Genomic DNA, 20000 nt, shown 5'->3' with positions numbered 1-20000 from the left:
TACACACACACTTAGGAATTTGCTGACACACACTTGCCAGTGGTCGGATCAGAACTCCTACCTATCTACAGATTATTATTACAATATTACACTGTTACGAGATGCGCCACAGAGATTACACATCTTAAGGCAGTCAGAATGTCCTTCTAAGATTGAGGACATCAACAGGGATACTGACAGTTAAGATGTATATAGCTGTAAACCTGTGTGTTTAAAGTAGGAGCCCATTACAACCTGTATGAACAAACAAGACACATCATCTGCAGGTAAGACATAGGTAGGCCTGAGAGGTATAGTTGTAGCACAGCAAGCCCTGAACTGGAGCATGCCCATCTGTGGAATGGACAACTACTATCGCTATACAGGGTTACAATGGTCATGCTCATACACATAGAATCGCAGAACTTGTTTGGATGCATTGACTCCAATTACACAAGGTTACAGTGGGCATGCTCATACACTTAGTAGTACAGGGCCGTTTGGGATGTACTCTGACTCCAACTACACAAGATTATACTGGGCATGCTCATACACTTAGAAACAATGGGCTTGTTTGGATGCACTGACTCGAATTACACAAGGTGGCAGTGGGTACGCTCATACACTTAGTAGCACAGGACTGTTTGGGATGCACTCTGATTCTAACCACAGAAGGCCACAGTGTGCATGCTCATACAATTAGATGTACAGAACATGTTGTAATGGACTCCTATTGTAAACACACAGGTTCACAGCTATGTACATCTTAACTGTCAGTATATATGCACATCATACAGGTTTACTACCAGATACCTGTATGTGGCCCGTAAATTATATATCTGTGTCTGTGCTGTGTGATACACATGCATACATGTACATGAAGTACTGCCATATATATGTGAAGTATACACACTCATGCATGTGTGGAAGTGACAGACAATTGGTTAACTGGGACACACAGGTGGATGCAAAGTACAGCATGTGTCACACACATTGCTGCCCTGAAAGTCATACATTGATATCAGGTTGTGGACAGTGGCATTATACTTGGAATAGTGGCATGTGCAAGCATAATATGTGAGCCCCATTGTCTAATGGTACTGAGGTGCAGATGTCAAGATGACCTCTCCCAGCTGTGTTAGTAGTTGTCATTATTAGCAGTACCGCTCCATTAAGTATATCTGATATTGGTCATCTACACAACATCTGCTGCTGTCCATCACCTTAGATGTAGCATTTGATGCCAAGCACAATACTGCCACTTGCAGTGATGTCATGGTACGAGTGGCAACTGCTTGAGCAAAACAACGAGTCAATGTTCTGCTGTAATTATGAGGTTGTACAGTGTCTGTCATTCTGGGATGACATGACTGAAAGAAGACAAGCCTTTGTCACAGATCACATGCATTCATGATTCAAGGGAGTATGGATAATACCTAGGTTGCATTTACCCATATAGTGCCATCCCAAGGCAAATGTCCTAAACACAGAAGTAACACACTGATACCTACAAGACTATTGCATTGGATGCTTATGCTAACCAGTGCTAGATGTGTGGCTTTCATAATCCATTTGCTCAATGTAGAACCTGCAATGGGGAATACTGACATCTGTGCAGTGAGGAACACCTGGCTGAAGGCTCTGTAGTGTACAATACCACTACCACCATATAGACATGTGGGCCATAACAGTGGTACGGACCACTCCAGGTGGTGGTGTCCACATATTCATAAAGGCTACTCACAAGTAAAGACCACTACTCCAACATAATTTATCACAGATCAGTCAGGTACAGATGACAGTGGCAAAAGCTGCATTCTAGGTTGTATCCTCATATACATCCACCACCATGTCCTCAGACTGCCAATACACATCCATAAATGTGGTTTGAAACATTATAGTACAACACCAAATAACCTTCGACTGGTGGACTGTATCTAGCCCTACATCAACTGTGCAAAGTACCCATGTACTGACACAGTTGCATAATGTGTTATGTAATGCAATAATACCACTGTTTGTAACCAGATCGGTTGTACACATACCGGGGTCTCTCGGATGTTGTCAGCATTAACACAGTTGACTGTTGCTCTGCACCAGTAAACAACACCCTCATGGTTGGATATGACATAGATGTACCTGCCCTGGATATGTACATCCCACACTCATGCAACATATATGAAAATACCATAGCTGTTGTTGTCCTTTGTATATACAGGTGGCTACATTCATTACACGCATGCACATGAAAGATATGTCCTGAATGCTAACAGTACATAAGGTTCAATATCTATGTTGACAGAGGTAATATTCTCTCTCTACTGGTCACCCATGACACCTATCATATCATACAACAATCCATGTGGCATGTATGTCATTAGACATGTCCACCAAATTCAATGGGGTTTATATCAGTCCATCGAAATGGCTGAATATCAAATACCAGATGTTTGAACTGTAAAGTTCGAACACTGGTAATTGCGAAGCCACTGCCCACCGAATTATTTCCCAGGGAAAAAATTCATTGGGCCATTTCTGTGGTTTTGTGAGTATCAGGACTGTGGTGGGAAGTTACGAGTTAGGGTTAGGGCACAGGTTAGGTGAGTTAGGGTTAGGACACGGGTGAGGTGGGTGTGCGATAGTGAAAGACTTTAGGGTTAGGGCGGGATAGGTGAGTTAGGGTTAGGGCGCAGGTCAGGTGAGTGTGCGGTAGTGACAGACCTAAGGGTTAGGGTTTGGGTTAAGGTAAGTGGATAGGTAGTAGTGTATGTACAGTTTAGTGTAGGGTTAGATGTAGGATTTTGAGTGTATGTGTGTGGATTGATGTTGTTTTGGTGTGTTTGTGTTGCGTGTTTGTTTCTTGGAACAGTGATTTTTCCTGGGAAAAAAATCGCTGACTTAAGACTTCAATGTTTTTGTAGTTCGTGGTTTGAAGTTCAAACATTGGTGTTTGAACTTCAGATGTTTCGATGAACTGATATAGACCCATTTAATGCCTACAAACATGCCCAAATAACAGGATTGTAGGTCCTACACTCATGGCCTGTACTGACATACTCAGGGAAATACAGCTATGCTATGTATGTTCCTGAGTAGTTACAGGTGATATGTCCATGACATGTACAGCCATGTGTGACCCACAGCTCCTACATACACCCTGTGTCAACAATTGCAAGCCATGCATGCTGTGTGCTGTCTGGACATTAACCTTATTACCACAATAGCCAGAACATGCTGGGGTGAGATGTTTATAAGCTACAGATCTTGCACATGCATGAACAAGTGTAATGCCTTGCTCAAACAGAGCACATTGCTGGCACTCTTCCAGTAATCATGAGGTGTGTGTGGCAAATATGATGCGTGTGTGGAAAATATGATGTGCTCACTGTTGACCATTACAGTGCCCTGGCTTCACAGTGGAACTGTCAACTAACAGTTTGTGGGATCATGACATGGAATATTGCTGTGTGTGTGTCTTGCTAATACGTGCTGTTGGCATAAATGTACACTTAGCTACTCAGTGAAGGTGATTGTGTGTCCTACCAGTGCATGAATACAACGTCTATTGTGGTGTAATGCTCAGCTAGGTTTCACACATGGTGTGGGGAAGGTGTGGAATATATCTTCTTGACCTGCTAGTCCACTTACTGATGGAGACTGCATATGTGTACATGTATTGATGTGTGTTTATATTCCATGTGTGTGCAGTGTCTGATGTTTGAAGGTGACTGTTGTCTTAGTACATCATGCAGTTGCAATGCAGCCTCAACATTACCAAGTGCATATGGTGATATGCTCAAAGTACAGTAAGCTGTACTTAATTATGGACAGATGTTTGGACATAACTACTAAGTGATGGGGCTACTTTGCAGATGAATGATTAATGAGGACAGCTCACAGGTGTGTTACAGCCATTCCTACAATAACCTGTGTAACTGCTAAGCTATGGTTTTGTTAATTGAAGGGGAATATACACAACATAGAATGTAGTAAGGGTGACACTGAAGGCAAACCTCTTGACACATGTAACAGTAACACCTACCCTGTGCATATATTGTTCATATATCAGCACAGTTGGCAAAAGAAAGAGTCAATATGCTTTGTAGTTCATGTGATAGTGCTGTAACTCTGTAATACCTATCATGAAATAGGCAGGTGTTTGATTCACAGTACTGGCACGTGTGGGTGTGTGTGTGTGTGTGTGTGTGTGTGTGTGTGTGTGTGTGTGTGTGTGTGTGTGTGTGTGTGTAAATGTATGGCTGTCTCATCCCTGGAGTGAGGCTGTATTTTACCATAGTGAAATGATAAGACCCCCTCCCCCTATCTACTCAATGCAATCTAGTATCCCTGTTGATGTCATCAATCTTAGAAGGGCATTCTAACCACCTGTAAACATGTATGCCCTGGGGTGAGGCTTGTTGTTCATTAGCCTACTAATGAACCCCCCCTCCCCACATACACTCACCGCAATCTAGTATCCCTATTGATGTCCTCAATCTTAGGCCATTCTGACTACCTGTACATGTGCAATCTCTGTGGCGCATCTTGTAATTGCATAGTACTATAATGATGATTTGTACATAGGCAGGGGTCTCATCCCAACACTGGCAACTGTGTCTGCGTGTCTTAGAGTGTATGTTACTGTTTCTGTGAATCCCTGAGTGTGTGGGTGTGTTACTGGGGTCTATATTATAACACTGAAGTTCGTAAACATGAATGTTACAATATCGAACCCTAAACACCGAAATCCGCAAACATTGAACAGTCAGAATAGTGATTTTTTTCCCCTGGGAAAAAAAATTGCTCTTTCGAGAAACATACACACAGCACAAACACACACAAAAACAGCAATCCACACTCATATACTTAAAATTCTACACCTAAATCTAAACTAAAATTTACATACACTACTAGCTATCCACTTACCTTAACCCAACCCTAACCCTAAGGTCCATCACTATCACACATTCACCTCACTCGCACCCTAGCCCTAACTCACCTAACCCACCCCCTAACCCTAACCTACACACAACCGCACACTTACCTGACCCACTCTCTAACCCTAATTCACCTAACCCGCCCCTAACCCTAACCTGCACACAATCACACTTACATGACCCTCGCCCTAACCCTAACGTCCACACAACCGCACACTTACCTGACCCGCTCCCTAACCCTAACTCACCTAACTCGATCCCTAAACCTAACCTACACACAATCGCATACTTATCTGAACCCGACCCGTAATGTTCCAACACATCAACTGAAAACAGCGAAGCCACAGCAATGGCCCTGGGAAAGAATTTGGTGTCCCGCACCTTTGTTGTTTTCAGCGTTCGACAAAACTGGTTCGATATTATAACATTCGAACATTATAAAATTTGATGTTATAATACAGACCTGTGTTACTGTGACTGTGAATCCCTGTGGGTGTGTAAGCGTATTTGCATCCTGTCATGAGAGCGGATATTACTGCTTCCCAATGAGAAACCATTTTTTTCTACTGGCCTTTACCCTTGTCATCTGCTAAACCACTCTTTTACCTCCTTCCCACTCCAGGTAACTATACTTGTGATGTCACCCACTATGGATGTGATGGCTCTGGCCACAGTAGCTTACTAAAAACCAACAAATTCACCAGCAGGACTAGTAGACACAAAATTTATTTCTAGGTTAAGCACTTTCATCAAAGTAAAATTGACTTCATCAAAACAATATACAAACAGTCATGTGGATTTAAATATGTTACAGTAACACAGAATAGGTTAAAATCCCACCAATCAAACAAAAATCCCTTGAATAAATTAATACCCTAAAAGGCATACACTATAAAACTAAACAATCCAATAAAAACATTTCTATGAAAAAAAATCACATATTAAAATCAAACCCTTTCTGCTCTTTCTTTTAAAGCAGGCAAGCTAGATATAAAATCATTTAATCCTGGACACAGATTAGCTGCCAAATGAAGCTGCCACATCAGTTCCCTTTTGTTTAAAGTGTTTTTCCAATTACCACCCCTGGGCTTTATTTCTATTATATCCAATATCCCAAACTTGAATCCAGAAAAATTAGTACATATTTTACAATGCCTGAATAAGGCATTAGTTTCTTTTGAATTCTTAATATCATATAAATGTTCATATATCCTGGACCTGAGATCCCTCTCAGTTTTCCCAACATAAAACCCAGGGCAGGAATTACACTTAGCCAAATATACTATTTTACTAGTGTGACAATTACCCTTTTTAAAAAATACTGTGTCCTGGTTGGTATTGTCAAGTTTCAAACTAACAACTGACAATATAAATCTACACTGTGTATAACAACCACAGGCTTTAGTAGATTCATTTGATTTTGCACTGCTGTTGCTCATGTTACCCTCCAAGGAAACATGGATGACATCACGTGTGTGGGTTAGGGCCTTTTATCTCATTGTGGTGTGTGGATGTTATGCATGCGTTTGTTGAGGTGCCCTACATGTGTTTCTGGTGTGTGTGTGTGTGTGTTTATATACGCACACAGATCTGGCATGTGGCTGGCCTACACAGGGGTATTATTGACAGCTGCAGACTGTACAGGGCAGGTTTTATAGTTCACAGTGTCTGGCCACGACCACGTGACCTGCGCCTGCCAGGGATTGCATGGCCACTACCAGACAGAGGTCCAGATTGGATACTGTCTGATGACACATGCCCACTGGATCTGTGTCCCTGTTGAGACCATCCAGGACCACATGCATGTGGCCTGCTGTGTCCTGGTGTGGACAGCACAGCACCAGCTGCACTGCTGCAGCTACCACCACTATGGGAGCAGGCATGTGAAGTAGCATGTTCAACAGGTGATGTAGCTGGCCTACGTCCATGTGCCTATTGCCTCACTCCCACCAGATGATCTAGCACAGACATACCATACTCGAGGATTGACATGCCACAGTCAAGAACTCCCACTATGTCATGCAAACGTCTATACAAAACATCTGTAAGATGATGGTAAGCATTTGCAATTGCCTGGATGTTGTCAGTTAAAGAACAGACAGCAGCCCCCTGAAGCCTCAGACCTTCTCTATTGTGCCATTCAGCATGTGCCTGTGCCTCCATTACAGCCTGAAACATGCATCTGGTGACACCAGCTGATGTGCTATGCCTTGCAGGGGCATGTTGGCCAGAAGTTCTCCTATGAGCAGCCCTGGGCACATGATTGTGTTGGACATCACCAGTCAGTTGTCTGGGATTGTGGTGTGCAGGGACACCTTCCATAGTCTCTACACATGCCTGTTCCATGCTATCACCCACCAACTGTCCTTCCACTATGGCCACTGATGATGGGGTATGTGCAGGCATGAGAACTGTGTGCGGGGATGAGGGGGATATAAGTGAAATGGCAACCAGTGGCACAGATTCAGCCCCTGACAACCCTGCCTGTGCCTCAATCATACTTTCATCATCACTGCTAGAGTCTGTGGGGACACTAACATCATGTGGACTGCAGGAGGGCAACACACCTACATCATCACCTGTGAGGGGCAGACAACTGTACATTACAAGTTATACATCACAGTATAAACACACAGAGATAGACACACAGAGCAGACACAGACAGACACATAGAGAAAGACACAGACAAACACAGACAGAGAGACACAGACAGACACACAGAGACATACACACAGACACAGACAGACACACAGAGACAGACACAGACAGACACAGTCAGACACAGACACAGACAGACACAGACAGGCATACAGACACAAACATACAGACACAGACAGACACAGACAGACACAGAGGCACATGATATGGCACCCAACGGCATGCAACATTCATGTGATATGGCAGAAAGCATTTAGCTTAGACAATTATAGTGGTAGTTATCATACATCCCTGAGTTGCACACAACAGCATGCATGTGTTATAGCAGAAGGCATGCACCATACACAATTATAGTAGCAGTTAGCATACATCCCTGTATTGCACCATTTGTGTTAGCAGGTTATGCCCCAAGCCTGCAACACAATGCACGCACCATGCACCATTGCTCCGCACTGCCATGTTTTGTGCAACATACCCCACATTTTAACAGACCATCGCTGACCTGAGTACATCTGCCACTGATGCTTTCTTGTGGCCACTGCCCCTATGTGTGAGGAGGACATGAGCAGAAGGGTATGTTGAGTGAATACTATGTTTGCCTGAACCCTAGCTTGAATATCTCCCCCAAAGCAGTGCATGTCTGTTCAACATTATTCTGCTTACCCCTGAGCTGAGTCTGCAGACAATGTGGATGTGGCCGTACATACATGTTTGACATGGCTGTCCCTACTTTGTAATGGTGCCACAGACCAGCACAGGTTAACAGTACACCAGCCTGATATGTGGCATATGACCTTATAGGTTCATAGGTTCATACTAGGCTATCTGTCCTGGGGCAATTATAAGCCTAGCCCAATTCTGTATGGCTTACACCACCTCTTGATTTGAGTATACTGTGCCCTTTTTAAGGTTTAGTTTACTGTGCCTCTGTCTAATAGTGACACGGGAGTAATCCCTGGGACAAACCTACGCCAATCACATGTAGTATGACATGTCTTCTGCTGAAGTATTGAATGACATGCATACATGTTTAACACAATGATGTCCTTTCAAATATACAGTGAGGTAATGATGTCCCAATGCAGGGACGTGTTATACTAACATGGACCTTCAGTTGACGCAATGTTGTCAGTCCGCCCTACAGATATACAGTGACATACTGCACATTGAGCTGATGTGCATAGCCATTGCAGGGCATCATGTGGCTTCACTATTGCAATATAGTGTGAGTTACAGACACAATTCATAGCCATGACTGTGTTTAGATACAATACATATCTTATGTGGAATGTGACCCATGTCACTGAGGTGTATACACACTAAACCCTAATGAGGAATGTGTGGCACAAGTCACTGAAGGGTATACAAATGACACCCTTGCACATCTGCAACCATATTGCTGATGCCTGGCAACTATGCCCAGACATGGCTAACGTAGCAGTACTCCATGTCCCACATGCCATCTGTGTACCTCACACACATAAGGAGCAACCATGACTATGCTGTCTGACATCAGCAAGGTGAATGTACTGTATCTGTGACCTGATGTGGTTGTATGTGTATGCTGTGCAACACATGTATGTATTTGGATACTGTATAGGTGAAAGCTTTCACATCATGACACACCCAAGATGTTCAAGACATGTTATGTGGTGGTTTGATGTCATGCCTACACAAGTTGTGCACAGGCTTGTATGATGTTTAGTGTGTCACATCTGCAATATCACCATTACACAAAGGCCATAGTTGTATTGTGTGGAGCCAATGTACAACAGGGTGTACACACATGTACATTCCTTCTACTGTGTGTGCTGCTTCATGTCTCTGGCCATCCTCCATGGCCATGTGTAAACATGTTTTGTCCAATGGTTGTGATGGGCATCAATTTCATATGTCAATGTTGTCCCATATGACATATACCCATAGATGTCATATGCTCCACTGAGAACAGTGTTATGCAGACAAAGTGTGGCATGTTTGGGATGTGAGATTTCATGTTTTGCAGGATAGTTTACCAGCATTGTAGTCAGCCCACAAAATGTCATGGACATGTCAGATAGCACTTGACATTGTGTGACATTCATAGCAAGGGTATAATCCACAAGGGTGAATCTTGTGGGCTGGTCATACTCTATCTCCAAAACATTTAGAGTGTGTGCACACATATGCTCTCTGTATAGTACTGTTTGTATTCCCCACATGTGTAATGCTGATCTGTAGTACATGTCCCTACAGTGAAACACACCTCCACCATTGTATTTACAGCTGTCCACACATCTGGCAATGACAGCTTGTAAGGTTTAGTGTAGGTGCTTCATATAGTCTTCAATTATTCCACATGGTTAACCACTGTGATGCACTGCAGGTCTTATCTGTATATATTAACAAGGACCACCATACATTATGTGTACGTGTGTTAAATCACCACATGGCAGATAGCATGCAATTAATATATGTGCATTATCAAGTCTGATAAATAATAACAATCTTACCTGCAACAGGCTGCTGTTGCTGCAAAATGCCAGAGGTACCTAAATAGGAGTGTCACAGCAGTAAGATCATTATCCACACCTGTGTGATAGCTATAGGGTGCAATGTGCATGTTAGCACATAAGCCAGTACAATAGACTATATTATGGAGTATGCACATCTGTGCATACATAGAGTAGCAAACTATAGTATGTGGCATGTGTGCATACATGCATTGCATATGTTACATTAAATATTGTACAGTAACACATGTAACTATATTAAATATAGTTGTGTTACATGTGCAGCAGTAACTTCCCAGGCAACTCCTGGCTCAGTGGTTGTGAGACATCCACCTCCACAATACCAGCTAAATGGTTGTGGATGGAGTTCTGCAGGTTTCCCCAGGTTGGCCAGTAGTTCCTTGGTACGTGTGAGTGGAGACTGGGTGAGTGGCCCCCCACCTGTTGTAGCTTGTTCCCTGGCGATTGCATTTCATGATTGCACACTGTTTCGCCCATTTAATGAGGTCAGTGCAGTGTGGCGCACCTGCTGATAGGTGTGATTGTGGCCGCCAACATAATTTACTCTCCTGCAAAGTTCCTCCCACTGGGCATCCCGGTGCTGTGCATCCTGTGGCACATGGCTGAAGACTGTTTCATGGTTGTCAAGGAGGTATGGAATGAGGACCTCATCCTCCATGTGGGTGTATGGTGGCAGCCTGGCATGCGGCATACCTGGAAGACATAATGATGGAGATGGGTCACAGTAACTCACAGAGAAGTACAGAAGTACAGCTGCACATAGATGTGTATCACATTTATTATGATTACAAATATGTCTTTTCAAATCTGCATGACACTAACACCACTGACATGTTTAACTCACACACATTTGACAATTACTGGTGATTTGATGTTATCACCATATATGTGTGTGTGTGTCAAGTGATGACATTCCTCATACTCCATGTGGATGATGTCTTGATGTGGGAATGTCTGTTTGCCTGTACTGGTGTCTTTACCTATCAGTACATGCCTGGATGTGTTCACATTAATGCAAGAGACCTTAATGTTGTGTATATGTCACATATATAGTCATACACAGTCTTAAGGGACATGACCTGTGACCCTGCAGACTTGCTCAAGGAGAGTTTTACATGTATGTGTTTTGCCATATACATCTACATGGCACTGTACAGCAGTATAGCATCCTGCCATGTATTACCTGTGTTGCACATGTGAAAAACATGGGACAATTTCTAGCTTGATGGTATTTGTAGGGTTGGATAGCAACTATAGCATGTATGGTCATAGTGAACTAGCAGGCTATATGCCCTGTGCCACTTATGAGCCAAGGCTGAAAGGTTACCTAGCTGTAGCCAACAGACAGGTAACCTTCAGTGGCCAGTTCAAGCAGTGCCACAGAACTGATCCACAGGGTTACTGATATATTTGTCATGCAGTCATCACACTATGTCTCAAAGAGGGGCAATGTGCAGCTTTGCTGGACAGGCATGAATAATATGTCAGGAGTATGTAAAGTGTATGGGACAGGGATCTGTCAGGCATGTTATGATCCTTGTACTAGAAAGGTGGATGTCCATGAAGTATGTGTTTATTTGAAATTAGGATGTGTAAGTGTAGCATGTCCAACATCTCTGGGTTGGACATGGCTTTATTCAGGGTAGGCATCATGCTACATAGTAGAGCTAGGGTTTGGGAAGGCTGGTGTAGGCCATCTGAACATAGCCAATAACCCTTAAAGGAAATATGTGATCTATTATGGGTCACTTGAGTGTTGAGTATGGCTGAACAATGATCTCTGTATTCATGGATGGCACCCTGTCATGATTAGGGGTGCCACTTACGACTACCTGACTGGTGTGGTGAAGTGTCTATCAAAGGAAAGACTACTGTCCAGCTGCATCCCATACACACACAGTTTCCATTATGCTGACCGCTGCCTAGGTGGTAGTTCATGGGTACAGGGTTTTCAACATAGGGGATGACAGTGCAATACTTAGCTGTGAGATTGTGGCCATATGTCACACACCACACATCTGACCCACAAAGGCCCTTCTGTATGTTGCCCGCAGCACTCATTGAGTCAACTATTGCTCCTAGTTCATAGTCATTTGCAAACTTTAATAGGCAGATGCCTTCTGTGTTAGTCTGTGTGGTATAGATAACAAAGAGGGGGAGTACCAAGAGTGAACCCTGTATTACTGTAGCTGGCACTGGTTTGATGTATGTGTATTAGTCAGACACCTTCTGTAGTGTTGGTTCTGCCAGCAGTCCAGTTGCCAACCAATCCTGTGACATAGGAATGTATACCTAGTTTACTGAGTGTAGCTGGAACACAGTATGGGTGATGGTGTCCTAAGAACTGGCAAGGTCATGATATGCTGTGTGAATCAACCTTACTGTCATCTACATCTGTACTGTCTACATCAAATAAGTTGATCAAGGTTCATGGCCTTACAGACCAGACTCAGCAGGGTAGTAGCGGACTATTTCCCATTATCAGTGGTGTCTCCCCCCTTGTGGGGTGTGATAACTGTTTCTGTGCACCATTCATTGTGTACACAGCCTGACATGAAGCTATGATTGAACATGATGTGTATGTGGAGAGCAAATTGTTCTGACATTTGTGTAAAATACACCCTGGGATGTTGACAGGTCCCATGCAAGCTGTATGCATGGCTTTTTAGAGTGCAGCTTGTACCTGCATAGTTGTTATTACAGGGGCTCTGTAGTGTACATGAATATATAAATATGTGTACCTGTTGGGGGGGAGGTGAGAGTGGGTTTAGGTTATCCATGACCCTATCTGGATGAACAAGTGCTATTTCTGTAGGTGCAGTACTTCTCATGCCATAGTGCTGTGAAGCACGGCAGGTCTTGTTGTTGCCATTATGATTCATGACACAGCTATAGAATGCTCTGTGGTTGGTCTCATAATATGTGGCTGATTAGTTTCACACTAACTTTGTGTGGTTTTATATGGTGTATCTGCATCTGGCTGAGGCTGACCAGGGATCACCTCCACTCATGTGTGTTCTCTCTTGCAACAGTAACTACCTTCTGTGGTACAGTTTAAGGCAGGGTACCACCAGTTTACCTTCCTGTTTGTGTTTGGTTGAATCTTGGTTCTGTTTCAATAGCACAATCACTGCACTTATGTGAGTGCTTAAAGTGCATTTGTGTAGGATTCTGCATTTGCACATGCATTTATCATCTGCATGGGTGCCATGACAGTCACCACTTTGCTCTTAAGAAGCATAACATTGACTTTGGAGACTGACTATGTGTAGCATACTGTTAGCCCTGTTTGTGTGACTATGGTGATCCAGGTCATTGGGGTTAATGAAATCCAACATGCATTGAACACAGGTACTGGTACATGAGGAGTCTTCTCAGTTCATAATGTGATAGTTGAGATTAGCCATTATTATGGTTTTCTGTCTCAAACCTAACATTTCCCATTACAGCACAATATGACAGCTGGGAATGCTAAGGCATGGTGGGTGATCTGTCGCAAGGTGCAATTTGGATTCCACTTTGGCACAAAGGTAGTTGCTAAGCATAATGCATCTGAAGTTATGCAAATGCAACTAGCGTGGGAGTGTACATATCCTTCAGGAATATGGACACACCTGTGGCCTGTGTGTTCCAATAAAGGATATTGGCGAAGAGGTGAGGTATGTTTTATAACATGGTCATGCAGGGGTGCTCTCTGGAGCATTGAACCATTTCTCAGTCAATGCACAGCTATGTTCTCCATGTTAAGGGTTGACGTAAGTGAGTCCATATTGAGTTTCTGAAATGTATCACTGAGTAGCGAAACCCGCAGTTTATTGCTTGGCTGTCCCTGTTACAGCAGTAGACTTTCACTTGAACTTTGCATGATGAAGGCACTATAGGGGAAGCATGAGCCCTAGTCAGTATCCAGATTCTCAAGGGTGACAGGTGCAGGCCCTGTCTGGCAAAGCATCATGGTCTGTCAACCATGTTATACTAGGCAGAGAGATACTGGATACCCTTTGAATTACACCAGTAAATTAGACAATTGTGGAATACAATTCTTTTGTCCCTGTACTGCAGTATCATTCTGGCCAATGGCAGAATGCTACCCAGACCTTGTAACATACCTGCATGGGCTACAAGACCTGACAGTTCCTACATGTGTGTTTCCATGTTGTCCAGGCTACTGCATCACAGGTCCTGCAAAACAACATGGAATATGCCAGAGCCATGTGTATAGTTCAAAAGGTGGTCTGAGTGTATGGGTATGTTGCTAATAATGGCAAACAGGCAGCTGACAATATGTTTGCCATCATATAGCTTGGTGTGTAACATAGTGCTAGAGTTTGCATTCACAAATGAGTACTGTTGGGCATGTTTCTGGCCATGAGTTCTGAGAAGTGGCACAATTTGGCAAACTATGTCATACAGTTTGTGTATTTTGATGTCTGTCTATTCCAGCTTGGGAGTTCTCTTGCTTGGCCAGATACTTAGAAGCCTATGTGAATGTGTGTTGTTTCTGGTGGTATGTGTAGGTGTCCTTACTGTGTTCTGGTAAGCGTATATGTTGGTTGTGATGATGAGATGCATGTGTTAACCTACACCTCATGACTGTCCAGTCCAGTCAGGGCTGTAGACTGGACTTCCTTCCAGCTTACCTTTGTAGCTGCATCCCAGACAATGTGCGGGGTGTGGTGTTAATTGGGTTTGGCAGTGTAAATGGCATAGAGATTACATTCCCCAAGGATGGCCACATACACAAAGCTGATATTAGTAAACACCAGTAGCTGACTAGTGGACATGCCTGTATGAGCATTCAGTACTAGAAGTACCAAGTACTGTATTTAGTTTACTTATTGCTTATGAAGATGTTTTAGACAGTGATGCTCACAAGTAAATATTTGTGTTATGGATGTGACAACACTGGCTATTACAGAAATATAGTAGCTAACATTAGCAGCAATCCTCATCTGAGGAGCACATCACATCCTGATAGTTGATTACAGATGATGCAAGTGTCAACAGGTCTGTATCCTTTTCTGGGTATATTATTCACATATCCACCAGAACTATGAGCTCTGTTGGGCATGGACACCCACTCCACAAACAGACTCAAGTATCAATAGACTCTGCTGCCACTATCAACATGATCAGGATATAATCAGATACTGTAAGCCATCATCTATGAAGTAGCTGTTACACATGGGCAGCAGTCTCCTACATCTTACACTCCTACTGCAGATGTTACACTGGAATTAAAGATGATACGCAACTTTTCATTACCAGTACTGTGCACAACCTTGCATACAGTATTTGCAAGTGGCTGTTAGGTTGGCAATGAGAGGTTAGGCTACACAAACCTGAAAGTTCAACCAGTGTGTCTCTACTCTCAATATCTACTCTATGTAGGTGTGCACATAGCCATTTGTCCCAGCCCTGTAACAAGGGTCACTACGCATTTGCATAACATGTACAAATGCACAGCTGTTATTGCTTGCAAACTATACTAGAGAGGTGGATATTACATGTCTTATGTGCATGGATAGTTACCTAGCTCTTCCAGTTTTCTTTGCTATCATGCTGCCTAACTATCAGATGAATACAATTTATATGTATCCTGTTATTGAGTATTGTAATTGCCAATAGACATAACTAATGTTTGCATAACATAACAGAAATGCTATGTAAAATGGAATACAGATCTACCTAGAATACTGTACATTACACAGTTATTGGCACAATATCCCACAATCCAAATCATATTTGCAAAGTAAGCTTACCCTTGACATCTTCATCTCACTAATACACCCATAAACATGTCTACTGTTACTCTATATCAGCATATACTATCCCCTGTTATAGCACATACTTGTTGGGCCAACCCTGACAGTGGCTGGAAAAGAATTGGTGAATTCCAAGCCCATATATATCATCCCTTGTGGTGTATGAGGAGTTTGCCTTGTGACCTACAGCAGTATATACATAGAATACTACAAGCATTACTACTGCTCAGCAATACATCACTACAAGATAGCTATCTCCACTATATGCATTGATTACACTGTAATTATTACAGAACAGGTACTACATACACAGAAATACTAAATGTTATACATACCGTCATGTAATTGGAGGTGTTATTGACTGGTACTTTAATCTTTTTCGCTTTGTGTTTCAATCTTCTATTGGGTATTTTGTACTGCTCTGCAGGTATATACAGATGGTTTGAATGTTTGACAAGGCATCCTTTTACAGTTAGAGATCAGTAACATGTGCTATCCTGATCACCAATTGGTGTTCCAAAGTAGTTAATTACATGCACATCAGCTGTGCAGCTACTCCATTAGCCAATACCATGGCAACAGTGGAGTATAATTGAGTACTCCACTTGAACGTTGTCCCTTTGCCTTACTTGTAAGGAAAACAGCCTGGAAGTGTTGTCTGACATCTATTGCAACAGCTGTATGGAGACAAATACAAATATATTGTGTGTAATGCCTAGAAGATTTGGTCAAAATGTGAGTACCGCTGTTATATTTCTGAATATTGCTACTTGTGCAAGGTTTTTCTGTACCTAATACTTCTGCATACGTTTCAGTGTGGCCAGGATGTTTGACCAGCTCAAGACTGTATGGCTATGCATATAATGTTAGGGGGTTTACAGTGTGCTCACCAGACATCTTTAGTTTGGTGTAAATGTGTATCATACTGTGCTGATAATCAGTAGCTTGTAACACTTCCTGATGTAATTACTTTTCAACCCTCTGAAACAGAATTAGTTGAAACAAACCCTGTAACATCAGCAGCTGTTCCATTGTATAACAGCAACTATTTCACATAGGGCCATGTTAGTGTGGTTCTGTCCAGGTATGTCAAGGTTTCAGCAGATGTCGTACAGTGGGTGAATAATTGGTTATGCAAAAACCACAGAAGAACTGGAACAAACGAAAAAACAACCAGCCAGAGTATTCCACAGATTTATTAGGTACAATAAAACTCTGACGTCTCGGCTCTATCCCAAAGCCTTCAAGGAGTAAAATGCATTCAAAAAGACTTGCCTCTTATACTCTATACAAGCAATTATTCAATTAAAATATCAGATCAAGTATTTCCAGTTAAGCTCTTCATTGAGACCACATGGATACAATGTATTAAAATTAAGAATAAATAAAGACTCTTTAGTCAACAATCTATTATTTAAAACATTTTCATTAAACTTTGAAGTTTTAATCTTTTCCAAAACTCTGCCTTGTAGCCCCCCACCATCACTATTATGAAAATGTTCAAAGTGAGTTGCAATAGAGCTCAGTTGTTTCTTATTTTTTATATCCCTAATATGCTCTAACAATCTGATTTTGAAAGCTTTTTTTGTTTGTCCAATATAATATAAATCACACGGACATTTAAGTGCATATATCACTGCTTCTGTACTACAAGTAAAAATACTACTAGTATTAAATGGAATCTTATTAATAAAATCAAATTTATGTACTATAAACTTACATGCTTTACATCTGTTACAACCCACAGTTCCAACACTGGATATATTTAAATCCATCTTCACCTCTGGAATACTAAATTTACTTTTAACAATAAAATTCTGTATATTAATAAAATCAAATTTATGTACTATAAACTTACATGCTTTACATCTGTTACAACCCACAGTTCCAACACTGGATATATTTAAATCCATCTTCACCTCTGGAATACTAAATTTACTTTTAACAATAAAATTCTGTATATTTCTACCTCTTCTATAAGATAAAGCTAACTTGCTTTTCAGCCATGAGGTTACATTTTTCAAAAAACATGGTTCCAAAAATATCTCACTACTTCAGAAATTTTGGAACTATGCCATCCATAAGTAGAGACAAAATATATAGTCTCTAAAGAATTATTACCAATGTCCTTACATAAGACTGTATTTGAAAAATATTTAATATTATTCCCATTTATAAAAGAGCATAATTTTTTCCAACTGTATTCCATCAAGCCTTTTTCATATCCTCTTTTATTAAACATTTCCACTGTTATTTTCATTTCTTTACGTAGATCTTCCATATTGTTGCATAACCTAAGTATTCTAAGCATTTCACCATAAGGAAGAGCTTCTAAAGTATGTACAGGATGGCAACTGTCCCTATGTACATAATTGGTACCTTGCTCAAATTTTCTATGTACCTTAGTCTGTAAACTCACCCCATCTTTAATATTCAATTCTACATCTAAAAAAGAGATATTTCTACCCATTTGAAATCCATCAAATTGAAGATGAAACCTATTATTATTTAAAGACTGAACAAAATCTTCCACTAATTCCAAGCCCCCATGTGCAATAAAAATCAAATCATCTATATAGCGAAAGTACTTAATAACATGTTGTCTAAAAAATGAATTATTATAAATGTATTCCACTTCAAAGAGTCCCATACTAAGATTGGCATACATGGGGGCAAATGCAGCCCCCATGGCAGTACCCTGTTTCGGTCTATATAAAGCATTAGTAAATTCAAAAAAATTATTAATAAGACAGAAATAAATTAATTCTATAACATATTCTGTAGCTGGAGAAACTCCAAGAAAAAATCGTACTGCCTCTAAACCAAAAGAATGACTAATATTTGTATATAGGCTTTTTACATCTATTGTGAAAAAATATACATTATTATTCCAATTAATATCATTAATTTTATGCAAGAAATCAAGCACATCTCTAACATAGGACGAGAGTGTAATAACTACCGAACAAAGATAGTGATGTAGAAATACCCCAAGAGCATGTGTGAAATACTCACATCCTGCCACAATAGGCTTGCCCGGTGGTCGATTTAAATCTTTATGTACCTTCGGAAGGCAATAAAAATGTGCCATAGTGGCCTTATCCTTAATACCTAATTTATTTTTGATGTCCATATCTGTAAATTATCCTAACCTATTACCCTTAGATAATAGTTCATTATATTCCTTAAGGGCAGAAACATATTGTGGCAAATTTGTGGCGTCATACATATTAGCGTCATTTAGATGTTCCATACACATACCCAGATACTGAGAAAAATGCATAATAACTAATTTATTCCCTTTATCAGAGGGTTTAAAAATTATCTCATCCATCTTACTCAAGGAAACAAGAGCTTGCCATTTCATTTTGGTTAGGTTATATACATAAGACTCTTTCATTTTTTTATAGGTTCATAGGTTCATAGGTTCATACTAGGCTATCTGCCATGGGCATTTACAAGCCTAGCCCATAGTTTTGTGGCTTATGCCACCCCTTTTAATATGGGGAACTATACCCATTATTTTGCTGTGCCTCTGTCGAGCAGTGACACTGAGGTAATCCCTGGGGTATATCTGCGATCTCCCATCCATTGGTCAAGATTTCTCTTGAACAAGGCCAGCGAGGTGCTCTGCCTCACATATACCGGGATTTTATTCCACAGCATAGGGAGTCTTTGGGTGATGAATCTATCCCTCCAGCACGTCCTATTAATAGCCGTGTCGAGGTTTAAGTCTCCCCTTGTGGCTCTGACGGATCTAGATTTTTGAGGTGAAGCATATTCATCAAATCTGGGTTTGACATGGCCTTGTATGTTAGGCAAAGGTCACCTCTGAGCAAGCGTGGCGACTGAATAGACCTGGAGTTCTTTCAGTCGGCAGCATAGGACAGATGTTTGAGACCCTTTATCCTTTTGGTGAGGAACTTTTGTGGCCTCTCCAGCTGCTGCAAGTGTCGGGTCAGATACATTCTGAATGGGGCATTGTACTCAATCATTGGTCTGATGAGTGATGAGTATAGGGAGACTATGACCTCCTTGATCTAGATGAGAATCCCTTCATGATAAGGTGGACAATGTAGAAGGTCTTCCTAACTACTTTAGCTACATGGGTGTCGAATGACAGACTACTATCAACCTGGGTCCCCAGG

Source organism: Protopterus annectens, chromosome 5.part0 (genome assembly GCF_019279795.1).
Source record: "Protopterus annectens isolate FY-2018-M chromosome 5.part0, PAN1.0, whole genome shotgun sequence".
NCBI lineage: Eukaryota > Metazoa > Chordata > Ceratodontiformes > Protopteridae > Protopterus > Protopterus annectens.
The sequence above is the reverse complement of the archived record's forward strand: the minus strand, read 5'-3'. Positions refer to the sequence as shown.